Source organism: Ixodes scapularis, unplaced genomic scaffold (assembly GCF_016920785.2).
Source record: "Ixodes scapularis isolate PalLabHiFi unplaced genomic scaffold, ASM1692078v2 ptg001568l_1__unscaffolded, whole genome shotgun sequence".
Classification (NCBI taxonomy): domain Eukaryota; kingdom Metazoa; phylum Arthropoda; class Arachnida; order Ixodida; family Ixodidae; genus Ixodes; species Ixodes scapularis.
Window position 1 is genome coordinate 3,393,679 of NW_024610167.1, and position 16,841 is coordinate 3,410,519.

Here is a 16,841-nt window from a genome sequence, read left to right on the forward strand (position 1 = left end):
ACCTAAGGTAGTCGTCCAAGGCTCTTCGTGGCGGTTCAGAATCGCGGTTCACAATCGTGGTTCGTCATCGCGTTCCATAGTCGTGGTTGGTTTCATAGTTTGTGGCCGTTGTTAGTCGTGATAGTTCGCATTGATTCGACACAGCTCGCAATCATTCGGCGAGTCTCTTAGTGGTCGTCGGTTAACATTGTTCATTCACATCTTCGTTTATTTGCCATTAATTTTAGAACCAATGTTATTCAGTGTCTGCTTAGTAGAAGCCTTAGGTTTTGGTGAGCGTTCTCTAGCACGCCCATTAAATTGTCATGGACGGAAAACGGTAAAAAGAATGTAAAAATAGAAAAAAAATATATAAAATTTTAATGAGGCGACTTTGCGCCTGCAAGCTATTGGTGAAATCCCCTCGCTGATTAGAACCTCTCCACAGCGCTTCATCTGGAGCTTCCAAATTCCATTAGGAGATCCATGTCAGGTTGGTCATCTTCCGCTGGCAGATTTGTACATCGCCGGCTCCGTAGAGCATTTCCTCCATCACCGCAACTTCTCTCTGCAGAAACTGGCAGATGGTCAGGGAATATAAAAAACAGTTACTTTCGCGCGGCGTTACGCATGCCGGCACGATCGCTGGACAAGCCGGTCTCACAAGCCATCCTTGTCGGTCTTTTCTTTACAAGGGTCGTCGACGGGCAGTGCGTGTACTGTGTCTGATATGCCGCTACCTCGCATTGATCAGTTGTCCTAGGCGGGACTAGGGTGTAGCAAATCGTAAGCGCTGACGTCGGTGACATCAAGATAGGAAGAACAAGAAACATAACGACAGAAAGCCCGATGAATGAAGTAGATTAGGAAACTTCGGCGTGTTTAGTTTGCCGCAACTGATACGTTACATCTGTACACGGCATGGTGCATATGTTTTATTTGTTATATTGCATCAAAAGACTAAGAAACTACCACGCAAGTAATAATTCGATTTTCTGTTTGTAGAAACCAGCGACAGATGGCTCCACCTCTCTCTCTGGGATCCCGCGGCCTGAACACGAGCGCGGAGTGTGCGACATAAAGATCATTCGTTCGAATCTCTATGCTGGCTGATGCGTGTTGCTTCCTACATGGTGGCAGCGATTTAATTCCAATTAGGTTGTAGCGGTTGAAGGAAACGAAGCAACGCTGAACAGTAAGTAGGCCTGGACAAGGTGGCGACTGCGAAGAACGCCGAAGTGAGCCAACAGCGGCCACCGTGACGAGCCTGCTGCCACCGCCGAAACCGCTAAACCGCATGGAAGAAGTGGCTCATGGAATTCGAGTTGTTTGCCTTAGCAACGCACCTCATGGACCAACCTGACAAGGTTCAAGCAGCAACACTTCTCCTCTTCATCGGAGAAGAAGGTAGGCGAATTCGCACTACCTTCCCATTTGATAACGAGGAAGACAGAAACTAGAAGTCCTGAAGAATACGTTCGCGGCGCACATGAAGCCAGCGATCAACCTCACGTGCCACGAATTCATCTTGGGGAAAAAAAACCACAAAGAAGGTGAGAAATTTGATGAGTGGTTGGCGGAACTGAGGGTGCTTGTCGCAACTCCGAAAACGGCGACGTCGGAAAACGTATGCTAAGAAGCCGAATAATATTCGCAACTAAGACCGACAGTTACACAAGAAACTGTTTAACGATAATCAAACCTTTGACAAAGTCCTGGAGATGTTCCAAACAAGGGAACGAACTGTAGAACAGTTTAACAAAATCCGTGGAAAGAATGAGCGACACAAGGACCCACTGGCAGTAAAGGGGCTCAGAAGAGCGGACCAAGCCACGTGTTACTGTTGCGGCTACGCCATTTTGCAAAATGCTGCAAGAGCGGGACTCATACATCAGAAAACGGACAGCGACGACAGTCAAAAAAGGACGAAAATTTGGTCCCAAAGTACAACAAGTAGAGTGCGATAATACGGACGACAGCGATGAAGATTATCTGCTGTGCCATTTAACCGTAGATAAGATAGATAAAGAGGACGGATGGAGCGAGACAGTCACAGTAGAAAAAGATAGCGTAAACTGCAAGCTTGCCGCCGGGGCTAATTGCTCAGTCATCCCAGAGAGACCGCTTCGTTTAATATAAAACAAGAAAATCCGGAAGTGCGACACCAGACTGTCATTCTTTTTTGGCCACAAGAGAAAAGCATGTGGGAGAACACACTGACAGTGTCGAATGGAGCCAGAGCGGTTCAGGAGGAGTTTTTTGTGGTCAAGGGAGAGGTACCGGTGACGTTGAGAGGAGAACTGAGTGAAAAACTAGGAATGATCAAGAGTCTGGCTTTAGACTCAAGAGAAGACGAAGACACAAACGCAGCAGGTACAAATCTTTGCGACCCTGCCGGACCATACCCAGACGTTTTCCGCGTACTGGGAACGGTTAGGGATTTGTGTACAACATCAAGGTGAAGCCAGGTTCACAAGGCGTCGTTCGCCCAGCCAGGAAGGTGCCTGTGGAACTGAAAAAAAAGGTCAAGTGTGAACTTCGAAAAATGGAGAACAGGGTGTTCTGACCAAAGTAAATTGAACCGACAGAATGGTCCAGTTTCATGCTACTTGTCGCAAAAAAAGGTAAAGTGCGCATCTGCATGGAACCAGTTGGCATGAATAGAGCCCTGAGGAGAGAGCACTACCCGATGACGACAATGGATGACATTGCCGTTCCAGTCGCGGGAGCGAAAGTGTCCTGAGCGCTAGACGCAACCGCAAGATTCTGGCAGATCGAACTTGATGAAGAGAGTTCAAAAGTGTGCACCATGAGTACTCCGTATGGAAGGTATAGGTTTAAGAGAGTTCCCTTCGGTATAATCACAGCACCTGAAGTTTTTCAGCGTGTCACGAACGAAGTACTAGATGGACTCACCGGTAGAGCATTCGCGAGGGACGACATATTGGTGTGGGGAAAGACCCGTCAGGAGCATGACCAGAATCTTCGACTCTTGCTCCAACGCTGCCGAGAGGTGAATCTACGACTTTACCCACAGAAGATCCAATTTGTCAAGAAAGAAGTCCGCTACCTCTGGCAAGTGCTGACTGGTGATGGAGTAGCTGTTGACCAAGAGAAAATCAAAGCCATGCGGGAGGTCAAACAACCAAAAGAACGCAAGGAACTTCTAACATTTCTCGGAGTGATCACCTTCTTGTCGAGCTTCACACTACGACTTTTCGAGCTTGCGGCACCACTAAGAGAACTGCTGAACAAAGAGATGGCATGGGAATGGACGGAAGATCAACAAAGATGTTTCCAAGACCTGCGAGACGCTTTGACGAACGGACTAGTGCTGGCCTACTACACTGCAGAAAAGCCAAATGCGCTGTCAGTCGACGCAAGCTAATCGGCATAGGGGCCATTATTACCCAAGACGAAAGACCAGTAGCGTACTCATCGAGATCTTTGACAGCCGCACAGATGAAATATGCGCTGATCGAGAAAGAGAAGCTGGCCATCGTTCATGGTTGCAGCAAGTTCCGCCATTACATATTCAGCCAACGAAACGTAACAGTAGAATGCGATCACAGTCCGCTACAAGCGGTTTTCATGAAACCGTTGCATCAGTGCCCGGTAAGACTGCAGCGGATGAAGATGGTTCTCCAAAGATACTCGCTGGAAGTGAAATTCATTCGTGGAAGAGAAATACAGACAGCGGACGCACTGTCACGCTTTCCCATGAAGAAAACAATGCAAGAAGAGAAATTTCAAGTCAACGCACTGGAGTTCATATCTGTCACACAAGATAGGCTGAATGAAATAAGAGACGAAACTGCAGCCGGTGCGCAGATGCGACTACTGCGCGAGTATGCACAGGCGTCATGGCCTGAGCAGAAAGATCAAGTTCTTGAACTGGGAATGCAATTCTGGTCCTACAGAGAGAAGATCCACGAGAAAGACGGTCTTGTGCAACGGTACAGAAAGATAAAAATACCAACGGCCATCAGATCCAAAATATTCAACTTGCTCCACACGGCACACGCGGGCAAACACAAAATAAAAAGAAGAGCCAGAAAAATTTTGTTCTGGCCCGGAATCAATGCTGAATTTGAACGCGAAAATGACAAATGCAGGAAATGCTAGAAGTACAAATCAAGAAACGTGAAGATGCCACTCCTGAGCCACGCAATGCCAAAGCTTCCTTGGGAGTTTGTCGGAACCAAATTCTTCACTCATGAAGGGGAAGACTACATTATCCTGGTGGGTATTTCGAGGTAGAATAAGTAAAAAGCACCACAGCTTCCAAAGTGAACGAGTTCTGTCTTAAAGTATTCGCAACACACGGACTGTCATTGAAAATTATAAGCGAGAACGGCCCACCGTTTCGGAGCCAGGAGTTCAAGCAGTTCCTAGAAAACATCAAGGTAGAACAAGTTACATCAAGCCCCTATCACACTCGAACAAATGGCGTGGCTGAACGAGCCGTAAGACAGGCCAAACAACTCTTGCGAAAGTGTGTGAACAGTGAAGAGTTGTACTGCTCCCTCCTTGAGTGGCGCAATACTCCACGAGACGATGTTCTCCAATGGCCAGAACACAGACTTATGAGTCGACACACAATGACGCTGTTATCTGAGCGATCGGAACATTACGTGCCCGCTTTTGTGCACCCAAGGCTGTCACACGTCGTCTCACAGAAATAAAACGGCAACAAAAGGCGAACTACGATAGAAACTCAAGAACGCTGCGAGACATTGACACGGGCTGTACAATCAACCTCTACACCACCCTGCGGCTCACATGGTCACCTGCCGTAGTCGTAGGACATCCAGCGCCAAGGTCCCACAACATTCTAACCCTGAAGGTCAAGTCCGCCGAAGAACCTGTAAACACTTACGACCTGCGACAGATTCTCGACGAGAACTGACCTCCGCGGGGAAAGAGACAACTGGCACGGAACAGAGTCCCAGCGACTTTAACCAGAGTCAGCCTCAGCCGGGACCGTAGCTGCGAAGATGAACAAGTGAAAGAAGGCCACCACAGCGATACCCCAACCATGCGAATGGTGACTCTCTACGCTGACGCTTCCAAAGAAAAAAACAACAACCGGACATCCACGTGGTGAATAATGTTGATTGGGGCGAAGCTCTGGTGGTGCTTGTCTGCGTAGACGCTGAGCCGCAGCATGCCGAGCCTTTCGTACGTTCTCATCCATGTCACGCTACGGTCAAATGCTCAAATACGTATATAACCACGTTCCATACCACACATTCTCTTTCTGACATGAATGAAAACAAACAAAAGGCTCGGCATGCTGCGGCTCACCGCCTACGGAGACAAGCACCACCAGAGCTTCGCCCCAATCAACATCATTCACCACGTAGAGATGCGGTGTTTTTTTGTTTGTTTTTTGTCCTACACGAGCACGGGAGCACGTGCTCACGTGCTCGTGAGCACGAGGCCCCGACGCCGGACATCGGACGGACATACGGACATGACTAGCCCCTAAGGAGCTTCGCCTCTAAAAGAGATTAGGGTGCCTCAATGACCCTAAAAGGGATGTAGTAACCAGCGAGAGATGACGCCCCCTCTCTCTCTCTCTTGGATGCCGCAGTCTGTACAAGAGCTCGTAGCGTGCGACATAAAGATCATTCGTTCGAATCTCCATGGTGGCTGATGCGTGTTGCTTCCTACATTGTTGACTCTATTAAAGAGCAACCATATATCTGCCAATGCTGATATCCATGCGTGTTCTGCAATTTTGAGGCAATGAAAACCTGCGGGAAGACAGCGAACGCAGGCCTTCACCTACCAAGTTGTTGCACTGGCTGTTGCACAAACAAGGCCCACGACTTGATTCGGGTACTGCTTTTGCTGAGCGGCGGCAGCTGTAGTGAGTGGTCGTCGGAAGCTCGTCATGTTCGAGCTCTCTAAATTGAAGCAGTGGCCATCTTTCCCGACAGACCCTCTCCGATGGGTCGCTCCAAAACGCGTGCTCATCTTCTGTTCAACAATATGAAGCGTGTGCAACGGAGCAGGTTTCTGCTGCCTCGACAATCCTGGGAACATGTTCGAACCTACCAGTTAAAGGTTGGGCTGTGTGATTGTTCACGCAGGCGGGAGTTAGTTAGCCCCAATGGGGAACCTCTTGTTTTAGCTGTAGATGAGAAATCTAGCCAGTAGAGTACAACCGCTAGCTTTGGATATGCAACTTGTACCCCGCAGCAGTGATGCAGGACTGCAAGCCCGTTCGATACTCGTCCAGATTGAAACTGGCAGGGGTGGGATTTTAGCCCTGGATCTCTGGGTCCTGCATTTGAGCTTTACATCCACGTGCTCCGAATTGGTGTGCGCTAGTCCACCCTGCCACCGATTCCTCTTATCTGCCAGATGAATTAATCGTAATGAATTTATCATGAAATCGAATTGTATAGAGCATCTCTCTACCGCGACAAAAGGATGACTGACTTGAAGAAGCGTATATCCGGTGATTTAATACTGATGGTACCTTCATGATTTTTTGGTTCTCTTTTTTTGTTTAAAGAAAGCTTTTGATGATTACTAAAAAGATGGGAGGGCATTTATAATTGATTTATGATTTACAAAATTAATGGAATAAACAGGCTGGCGCAGCGAGGTTCAACGTTATGTTTCTCTGTGTGGCATCAGCGTGCGCTGTCAGTTGCACCATTCGCACTTCAATATGACTCCAAGGCGTCTCGTAGTTCTATGACGTGACGTGGCACCATGACGTCGCAATACACTTTGACGTATTATGACACAATCATGAAATGGGGAACATAACCTTGATGTCATCCATCAAGTCATGTGACCGCAAGATGTGTCGTGACACTGATTGAACATGATACTATGGCGTCAAAAAACATTTTTGAGTCTGAAAGTGAAAACAACGCGAGCAAGAAAGTTTGGAGTCCCATAAATCGATCGGTTTAAAAGCAACTACGGAACACGTTGTTACTCGTACTGAGCCGGGCGTGCAAGCGTTCTTTTACGTGGCACAGTATTTTATCACCATTATTCGTGACGGTCAAAGATCACGGTTGAAATATGCCCCAAATTAAAAGCCCAAAATGATTATTTCGCTAGTTTGATATATGTTTATCGAGTAAGCATTTAAATAAAAATCAAGGAGGGAATATCACCGTGAGTGGAGCAAGGTAGAAAACAAAAGATGTAGAAACATTTTTGTTTAAAAAGTTTTCATCCTTTGAACAATAAAAGTTTATATACTCATATTAAAACAAATTAATAGACTTCTTGATTTTTTTATATGCTAGTAAGTTCACAGTATTCGCTGCTACAATCAAATCACGTGATATGTATGACTGATCAAATGCCCACATGAGCGCCTACTGGAAAGCCTATTCATGGTTTGCATTAATTATATAAAAATAAGCTTGAATATTTATTCACTTACAGACCCATTGGAGACAGCCAAGGTAGCCCGGTTTATAACGGAAGTGTTTGTCTCCTGCAAAGATGTCACGGTCCGGCTGAACATAAAACCCTCCATACTACAGGTAATAAAAAAATACAACATATATCTTTATTGAATTACTTGTGATTCCATGGTCCGAAAATCGGTAGAACAGGGTGCTTAAGATCAGCGAACTAAAAAGAAAATATTTAAAACATCAGGCGCATAGGTGTGACAGTAATGGGAAAGTAGAGTCATTGCTTTTCATTGCTTTCTCTGTCTGCAAGCCGGACACACCCACACACTAACATACAGACGACGAAACCTCGCAAGCTTATTGACTGATCGGTCTCTGTTTCCATTGCGATCGCCATTTCGGATCCTTTAAATCTTGGAAGCTTTAAAGGGTCGTTCTGAACATGCCGTACCCATATTTCTACGGAGCGTGGTCGCACTAAAAGAGTTTCTTAAGAATATACGCGTCTTTGTCGCAGTGGAAGCAAATCATTTATCTATCATGCTTATCACCACACATACCTGACGATGGTATGGCTGTTCATGCGTATTTAAAGCAGGAAGATTATTTTTCACTTCCGCCAAGCACAGGCGCCGCATCTGGGAGGGGTGCGAAGTGCGCTTTTTCCGTGGGTGTGTGAAAAACAAAATCAAGTCATTAAAGAAACATGTCGTAAAACTACCCGTCAAGATCGAATTAAGATCGGCTCACAAAGAATGTAGAGGTCAAAGAGAAAATGGCCGTTGCATGAACCAAAATGTCGACCGTATGCAGAGTTCGGCTCTCCTTTCGCAGGGAAAAGTGATATTAGGAGAGACTATCTAGACCCTTTGAGGAAAACGGGAAACCGTGTTTCGCTCCAGCTTTGCACATTTTTCAGGTAACCGGATATGGTATACGCATATTCCACTTTTTTTTTTTTCAGTAAGCGCGTTTAAAAAATGAAAGACGTTTACAACACCCTGAAACGCCGAATTAGACCGCAGCTCTTGAGGAGCAGGAGGGAAGGGTACTGAGGGAAGGAGGGGGAATAGGAGGGAGGAGGGTGTACCCCTCCTCCCTCTTATTCCCCCTCCTCGTCTTTCTCATCCCCTGATCCTCCTCCCCACCTTCTCCTCCTTCACCTCCTCCCCTTCTTCTTCAAACTCCACGTCTCCTCTCCTCCTCCTCTTTCCTCCCCTGCTCTTCTCTCGTCCTCTTCATCCCTCCTCCTCCCCTCTTCATTTTTCCTCTTCGCCCTCCTCCTCCCTCCTCATCTCCCTCCTCCCCTCCCCTCCTCGTCCTCCTCCCTTCCTCCTTTCTCCTCTTCGTCACGCGTTGCATCATGGGAAATGTCCCATTATGCACTGCGCGGGACCCTGGTGACGTCACTCGTGACATCACGAGTGAACTCACTAGGGTCCCGCGCCGTGCATTACGGGATATTTCCCATAATTCACCGCGCGGTTACGTCGACGGCGACGGCGACGGCGACACCGACGCCGTTCAGGCCGGAAACGGACGCCTAAGTGCTGCGCTCTAAACCTTTGTGGGTTCAGCCTACAGGCCAATGTTCTCGATATGAGTTGCGCGTTTTGATGGACATCACATCTTTTTCGCGGGTGAAGAAGGAGAGGTTGGGGGGGGGGGGGGGGGGTTAAGAAAGCACATTTTGGGAATTTACGCGCATGGCTTTAGCCACCTCCCAGATCTGCTTATCCAATAAGCATAAGCAAGTCTGGGCGCCGGCTAATATCTAGCACGTGAACTACTGAGGTGTCTTTATTTACGTCTCGCAACCCCCTCTTCCCCCTTCCCCCGTTTACCGGAGAATGTGACGTCTCCAAATGTATAAATCAGAGTGCCGAAATCGGCCTGTTTTGCGATCAAGAACCTATTTCAAATTCGTTACCCAGCGGTATAAGCTTTGTTGCTCAAATATTGTGGAGAACTAGTTGATTCAGCATACTGGTTACATAAACCTCAACAGGACAGCCAAGGGCCTGAAGTAAACAGAAAAGAGAAATAGTTGTACGTTTATTTACTAAGAGAGACTAGTCTCCTTGAACTTGCACTCATTGCTAGCCATTGTAGATGAGATATTTAGCCCATGCAGCACAACCGCTGCATGGGCTAAATACACAACGGCACGCCTCTACGGTGCTGATCCAGACCGAAGAGGCAGTGATGGAGATCGAAACCACTACCCTTGGTTCTGGAGCGCGACCTTTCACTTAACCTGCTGCAAGCTGCGTTTGCTAACACACGCAGCCAACCACCGCCTGCACAGATATACAGTTACACACCAGCTGGAACCATGTGGAGTGTTTCATCTATGTTGTCCTAGCTGATGTGCTCTAGCCCACTCGCCATGCCGATACCCCTGAACGGTACAGTGCCATACTCACAACTGGCCTTTCATAAAAAAAAAAATGGAACAGAAAAAAGAAGTAATCGAAGTTATACTGCAAAAATGGATAAAATTGAAATAAATACGTTGAAAAAACAGGATAAATAAACGCATATGTCTGATAAATAACAAATACATTTCACTATTACAGGCCTTAAACAATAAACAAAGAAGGGAAGCATTAATCACCAACTAGCTCAGCTACAAGCAGTGGCAGCAAGTATCGACGATGCACGACGCGGGCATTGTGAGCCGAGGAGCGGGTGCGAGGGTTCTTTTGTGATGTCATAATTGTCCATCTCCATTTGCGCCCTCTTCTTTCTTCGGTGAGGGGTGGGGTTTCAACGCAACTTTAAAGGCGTTTGTGTAGGCCTAAATAACCTAATATTTGGGATATTCGTGATTTTTGAAGTCGGAATAAAAATAGTCACTTGCTTTTAATCAAACTGACAACCGCTTCACTGTCTTTTAAAGCGAGGTGTTTCACTTAGTTGATTTATGTGACTAAACTTGAATGCTATGTGAAAAAATAAATATTTTAATTTACCGAAGTACAAACAATCGAGCTTTTATGGTGCAGTCTATTGTGCAAGGAAATCGGTATGAATCACGTTTCCCGGTTAGTCGACTTCGTAAAATAGTTAACGAGAACTGCTACTACGGGTATTTGATGAGTGTAAGTATACGCGCTACACAAATTTGTATTTAGCTTAGGGTAGCTTTGAAACCCCACGAGCACAAACATGGAGGCCGCCAAAATGCAAGGTGAGCGCTCCTGCACATGAGGTGGCGCGGTAGAGAAACGGGTAACTTGGCACAGGTATTTCTTTCCAAAGGGCATAATTAGTTCATAATGCGGCTTCGATCCAAGTCGTTGGATACTCCCAGGCTGTGTTTCGTTTGCCTTTCTACGACATTTTCTGGCTCCCCGCATAATTGGCAAAGTACAAAACTTGAGCCTAAGTTACCGTGTATAAAGCAAAGGACGCTCAGTAAAGCCTTAATCAGGCACTCGTTTCGCGAGTTATGGAAAATATATCCACACGACGGAAAAAAATACCAAGGTTGGCTCTTCCTGGGATTCTTTGTGCTTTCTGAAGGTTGGAATTCGCTAGCGACGAGCCGTATGGATGTATGCTTCACTTTAACTGACCGTTCATATATGCCAGCTTAATTCTACCCGTAAGGGTGGAAGACATGTGCGAAATAACATGCGGAAATCGCATGGTACTCAGAGCATGCGAACACAGCGGATGACTATTTCTTGAAAGAACAGTTTACGAAAAATAAATAGTTGTTCCGAAATCAAAAATGCAAATTTATCAAAGCAAAATCTACAAATTAGGCTTTATAATATTGAAAGAATTTTTGCGGCAGAAAACAAATTAGTCCACTTCAATACTGCGTCTCGTTTTTGTTTATATATCTACAAGTCTTCCATCCTTAACTTGGTTCACGGAATAAGCTGATTCTAGAGAAACAAATGTCACAGTTGTTTTTTTGGTTTCCAATTACACAGGAACTGGACCGAATATGCGCAATATCCCGGCTGTGCTATTTCCTTTTGTCTAACATAAAAAATGTAAGTATTTTGTTTCAGTATAGTTCTTAATAAATTGCATTAATATACTTCGTCTTAATTGTATTCGAAGAGTTCCTTGCCTACCGACATTACTAAGTCTATGTGAACAATTCTGCCGCACATTTTAACCTGTTCAAATGTGTTCGGCTAATTCTACAGCTTATTGTTGCCAGCAAATTTCCTTTTTTGCTTTCGATATTACCTAATAATGCAGCTATTTATGTATATTGAGTATAATTTCTCTTGAATAATTAAAATATACTAAGCACAAACCTGTTGTTGAGATTTATTCCCTACCGAAAAAAAACGTTTTTTTCCCTACCTTTTTTATGCAACTCGAAATTTGACTAGAATTCTTTTCGTAAACATAAAATTCAGGTTGCAGAAACAAGAATCATTTTTTGTAAACCTGAAGTCCAGATGTATTTCAGATTGATATCCAGTTTTATAATCAAAAAATGCAAAGTTATGCTGAGTTTTGTGTTAGGAAATTTTCAATGCTATGTGTCTTGTCGATTTTATTGGATCATTAAGAGCATATTTTTATATTGGTAAAAGCTCAATTCTGGGAAAACCGAATAGTGCAGATATGGCTGTTGAGTTTATATCTTTTAAAATCGTAGTTGGCGCTTTTTTCATGACATTTAATATTCTTCTCGGTACCTAAATTTTGCAGTTCATGGCCGAGTAACACTAGGGCGTCTCTGCTCAATCCCACCTTGTAAGCCTGTAAAATGTCTTTCATGCCGGAGTTCAGCCCTGCGTCCTTCACCTTCATTTAGAAGAGTTGTTTGACTGCAAGCTACTGATTGTTTTGAAAATATAATTGATTTCAGCATCTACATCTTTTGTCTCTCAACGTGCGTACACGAAACAGGCTAATGCAGCTCGTTAGAAGTTGTCTCTGCGGATCCTTGGCGGATGACTTAAGAGGAACTTCCAGAGTATTCTCTTGCTAATACTTAAATTCAAAAATCTTAAAATAAAGTGAGAGCTCAGGCGAGCTGGTTTAATATCCTTCCAGCATGCCTAAACAAGGAGAAGAAGGGGGATGTAAAAGAAATAAAACACAGCTCATGTTTTACTAATATACATTCCAATACTTCCTCGACCAGCGGTAGCACCTACTTAAAGTTGCGCACAATAAAATATATTTCCAAAACCAAAACCCAAAACCTATATTCATTGTTCTAAAGCCATTTTCTTTAATTTTCATTGCCCCTATTCACTTGGCGCCTAGCTGCCACCTCGTCTTACGATTTCCCGAACATTGCGCTTGCTGCTGGCCAAGTTCCGATGGAGGAGACAAAAACTCAAATCGTATTTGATAAATGTGTGCCAGAATGAATCTGAGCAGCAAGGGACGCTTTTGTTCTTCAAATTGTTCCTGGATATTTGACGAATTTGGAGGCCGCGTAATTTAGTTATTTAGACAGCTTCACACTTGAACACATTGATACCAAGATTTTACACACCGCATGCGCGCGCCTCTTCGAGAGTTTTTGAGTCACGTACTAAAAACTTGTAGTTATTTCCAAATCTGCGTGGCTAGTTTTAATATAAATTAAATATATACTCTAAGAGAAAACCTGTTGCTGCATTTTTCACTAATGCACTTCAGGATACAATCCAGTACCATTCGGTCGTATATTCAGCAGTACACATAAGCCGAGGAACGAACCTCTTGAACTTTTCCACAAAACTTACTGCTTCAAAAATGCATTTTAACTGTAAAAAAGTGTGGTTGTACACTTTATAACGCATAATCAATAAAAACAACATGTTATCTATAGAAGCCTTTGGGCAACACGCGTAAACACATGGTGTTGCGATTGTTGCCTCTCACAGACTAAGGTATTTGCCCCGAGGGCTCTCTGCAGCACAGGATTGATCCTGAACTCACTGCTTTATTTTATCAAAAGCTTGCGGACACATCACTTACTCTGACTTTGAAAAAATCACTACACACGCCCCATTTATCTGACCTCTCTTGTCACAAAATTCCTCTATTCCTCTGCCAAGGCCGGCCGTCCTCTCATAAATACATACATAACTTACACTCACTCTCTCCTTTACATGACGGAATAAACCACTGTCGCAGCAGAATAAATCGAGACGTAAAAACACTTTTAAAACCCCAGCGAAACAAAATCAAAGTGTTCTTGGTTTTGTAAAAACTTCATCTTGTTCGCGCAAAATTTTTACCGATGTTTGACACGTTTATTGTTACGTCCACCACCGTACGGGGAAATATGATAGTCGCGTGGCAAGGGCACTTTCGTCGTTCAACCAAATTGAGCCTAGAGACCAATATAAGATGTTTATGAAGGAGGCCCAACCACGATATTTGTGCTGGCAAAAGCAAGGACTGATTTCGCTGGCATAGGTGCGGAAATATACGGCATGAAGAGCTGTCGCAGGACTGACCTGATGGAGCCGGCTACGTCTGAAGTTTTACATTATTAAACTCAATAGGACTATAAAGTAGGACACACAATAATTGATGGGAACGCTAAAGAGCTTTCCAGTCAAGTAACGAACAATAAAAATAAAACTGTACACTCTCCTAAATTAAGAAAAAAAGTCAGGATACTACCCCGAAAAAAACACTCTTTGCAGTTCAGCATCACGAACGCTGTAGACGAGGCAAGTGGAATAGCCTCGAGTATCGACGTTTCTTCAGCGTTTGCTATGCTAACGTAGAAAGAGTAAACGGCTTCGCTAAATGAGCTTGGGCTATTTTCGTAACCTGCAACAGAGTATAAATATGTAGGAAGCCGCAGTGCGAGGCTAACAAGTTAAGATGCTACGCTGCTTTCCACGTGTGAACAATAATCATTCCTATAGCCTCAATCTCATCACTACTCTCACCCATTCGAGAAAGCGAGCATTCGCCACACCTGCACTTTTAGCCCGACATAAGAACGTTAAGTGCAGCACTGGTTTGCAATAAATGTTGGTCCTTTTTGCCATGGCGTCAGGCGCATGAGTGGTGATTGGGGTGAATACCCTTGCTGCAACTTCGACAAGACATAAATAAATAAATAAATAAATAAATAAATATATATATATATATATATAATATTCAGGTCTACACCGTGTGTGGCATACCCGCAATCCATATAGTGCAGTTGGAATTAAAAAGTCGTCCAAAAAAAATGAACTGGATAGGCTGTCAGGAACAACATTCGTGTTGAATGTTTCTAATGCTCTCTTATTTTATCCGTTTTCAAATTTATTAGCAAAAGCTGCAATGTGTCACTTCTCAAACAACAAATCAATGTTTATGAATAAAAACGATTAGAAAAGTTCCTTGCCATCAGCCACACGAAGCAGTTTCAAACATATGTGGCGCCATATGTTAGCACGAACATAAACCCGGTGGTTTTCCGTGCATTTTATTTATTTATTTATGAAGAATAATATGCTCTTTGTGCGTTTTCTTTCCTTTTCTCTTCAAATTCCAGACACCCAATATCTTACTTTCATGAGTGCGTCGCCTGGTGTAGCACAGTACATTTTAGTAAACAACGACCTCTCTTAAAAATAACCCCGCAGGGGCACCTGTGAAAGCAGGTGTTTGGAGAGTGGCGTCTCCACGGACCCCGAGCCCCGCAGGGGGCGCCTGCACCTTGTGTGCTAGGTGCTTGGTGAGTAGCGTCACCACGGACCCCAGCCACGTGGGCCACCATACCCGCACGCAGGGGGCACCTACTTTAGTAGGTGCTTGGTGAGTGGCGTCACTACGAACCCCGAGCCATGTGGGTTCGCCCACCCACGTCTGGCTGTGCGTGGCGTACCCGTGTCCGGGGAAAAGGGGACCCTGGTGGTTGAGCTGAGCCCGGGGTATGTTTGGACCCTTCGGGGCCCCCCGGGCGAGGCAATACACCGCTTCGGCCCCTGCTTCTCGTAGACGGGTGTCCTGGCTTGGCCCGACCAGGATGATTCAGTCAGTCGCCTCTTCTACCCTCTTCTTCCTTCTTTTACTTTTTCTCCCACCTCTTTCTCTTTTCTTCTCCACTCTCTTCCTTCCTTTTTCATCTCCTTAGGCGGCAAGGGCCAACCTTGAGTGGAAACAGGACCTGTCCCTGCAACCACACTAGGGTATAGTGCCCGGGCAGCACTGGTAGTGTAATTGTGTCAGCCAAGCCTTTCTTGTTATGGCACATTACCTACCCCCTTGTTGGGCTCCGTGGTGGGCGGTGCACCCGGGCACTGAATTTTCTTCCCCATCTCTATGGGTCTGCACAAAAAATCCTTCCTTGATCGGCCCCCGAACAGGGGTCGCACCGAAGCTTCTATTTCGCACGAGACACATTCTACTCCACCTAGATTCCCGAAATTCTTAGTACTCCACTCTGAAAGTGACAAACCGCTCTCGAAAATGTCACCATTTCTTGTTGCAAAAGTCCTGGAGAGTGTGGTTGGGAAGAATTTCAAGGCTAAAAAGCTGGCATCAGGCGATTTACTTGTTGAAATTGAGACCAGCCACCAGAGTTCTGTGCTCCTTGCACTCAACTCTGTGTCGGACTACAAGGTTACCGTGACACCCCACAAGACATTGAACACCATCCAAGGAGTCATCTCGGAGGACGAACTTCTGGACGCGTCTGAGAGCGAAGTAGTGGAGGGCCTCTCTGACCAGGGGGTTGTAGCTGCAAGGCGCATCTCCTTGCGTCGTGACGGCCAAGAGCTGAAGACGAGGCACATTGTGCTTACCTTTGAGGCCACCACACTTCCCGAGTCTGTGAAAGCTGGATACCTTTTCTGCAGAGTTCGTCCGTACGTTCCAAACCCCAGAAGGTGTTTCAACTGCCAAAGATTTGGACATGGCTCACAGAACTGCCGCGGCAAAGCCACATGTGCTAAGTGTGGCAAAACTGACCATGCAGCAGACTCTTGCTCCAACGACGCAGTCTGTGTAAATTGCAAAGAACCCCACCCGCGTACTCCAGATCGTGTAAGACGTGGAAAGATGAGAAGGAAATTCTCACCCTTAAAGTGAAAGAAAACCTCTCATACCCAGAGGCGCGTCGCCGCTTCGCGTTTTTGCGCAAGGGTGGCTTTGCACAGGTGGTGCAGCGGGGACCTGCACCACTGAAGGTTGCGGTGGCAACTCAGACATCCTTCCCGGATGCTAGGAAGCCACTGCAGTCCCCAACACACCAGCTGAAGCTTCAGCTTCCTGGGCGTTCACTCTCGGCTGGTAGGCCTACATCCTCCTCCAGCGAGAGTTGTTCCTCTTCCACGGGGCAGCAGCCTGTCCTCTCTCAAGTAGAGGGCTCACAGGCTGTTTCTCTTACCCAAGATGGGTCGGCTGTGTCCGCACCTGTCAGTGCTTCGCGGTCTCCTTCCAAGGAGAGGGGACCACGCTCCCGACCGAATTCTTCGGAGGGAGCGTCCTCATCCAAGGAGCGGCACGATTCTTGTGCCACTGCTCCAACACCCAAGGGGC

The 16,841-nt window shown here is 45.7% G+C and overlaps 1 pseudogene; it reads right to left on the reverse strand.

The window, feature by feature from the left end:
• Nucleotides 1-7,391: 7,391 nt before the first annotated feature.
• LOC120844783 overlaps nucleotides 7,392-16,841 on the reverse strand; it is a 29,054-nt pseudogene continuing 19,604 nt past the window's right edge.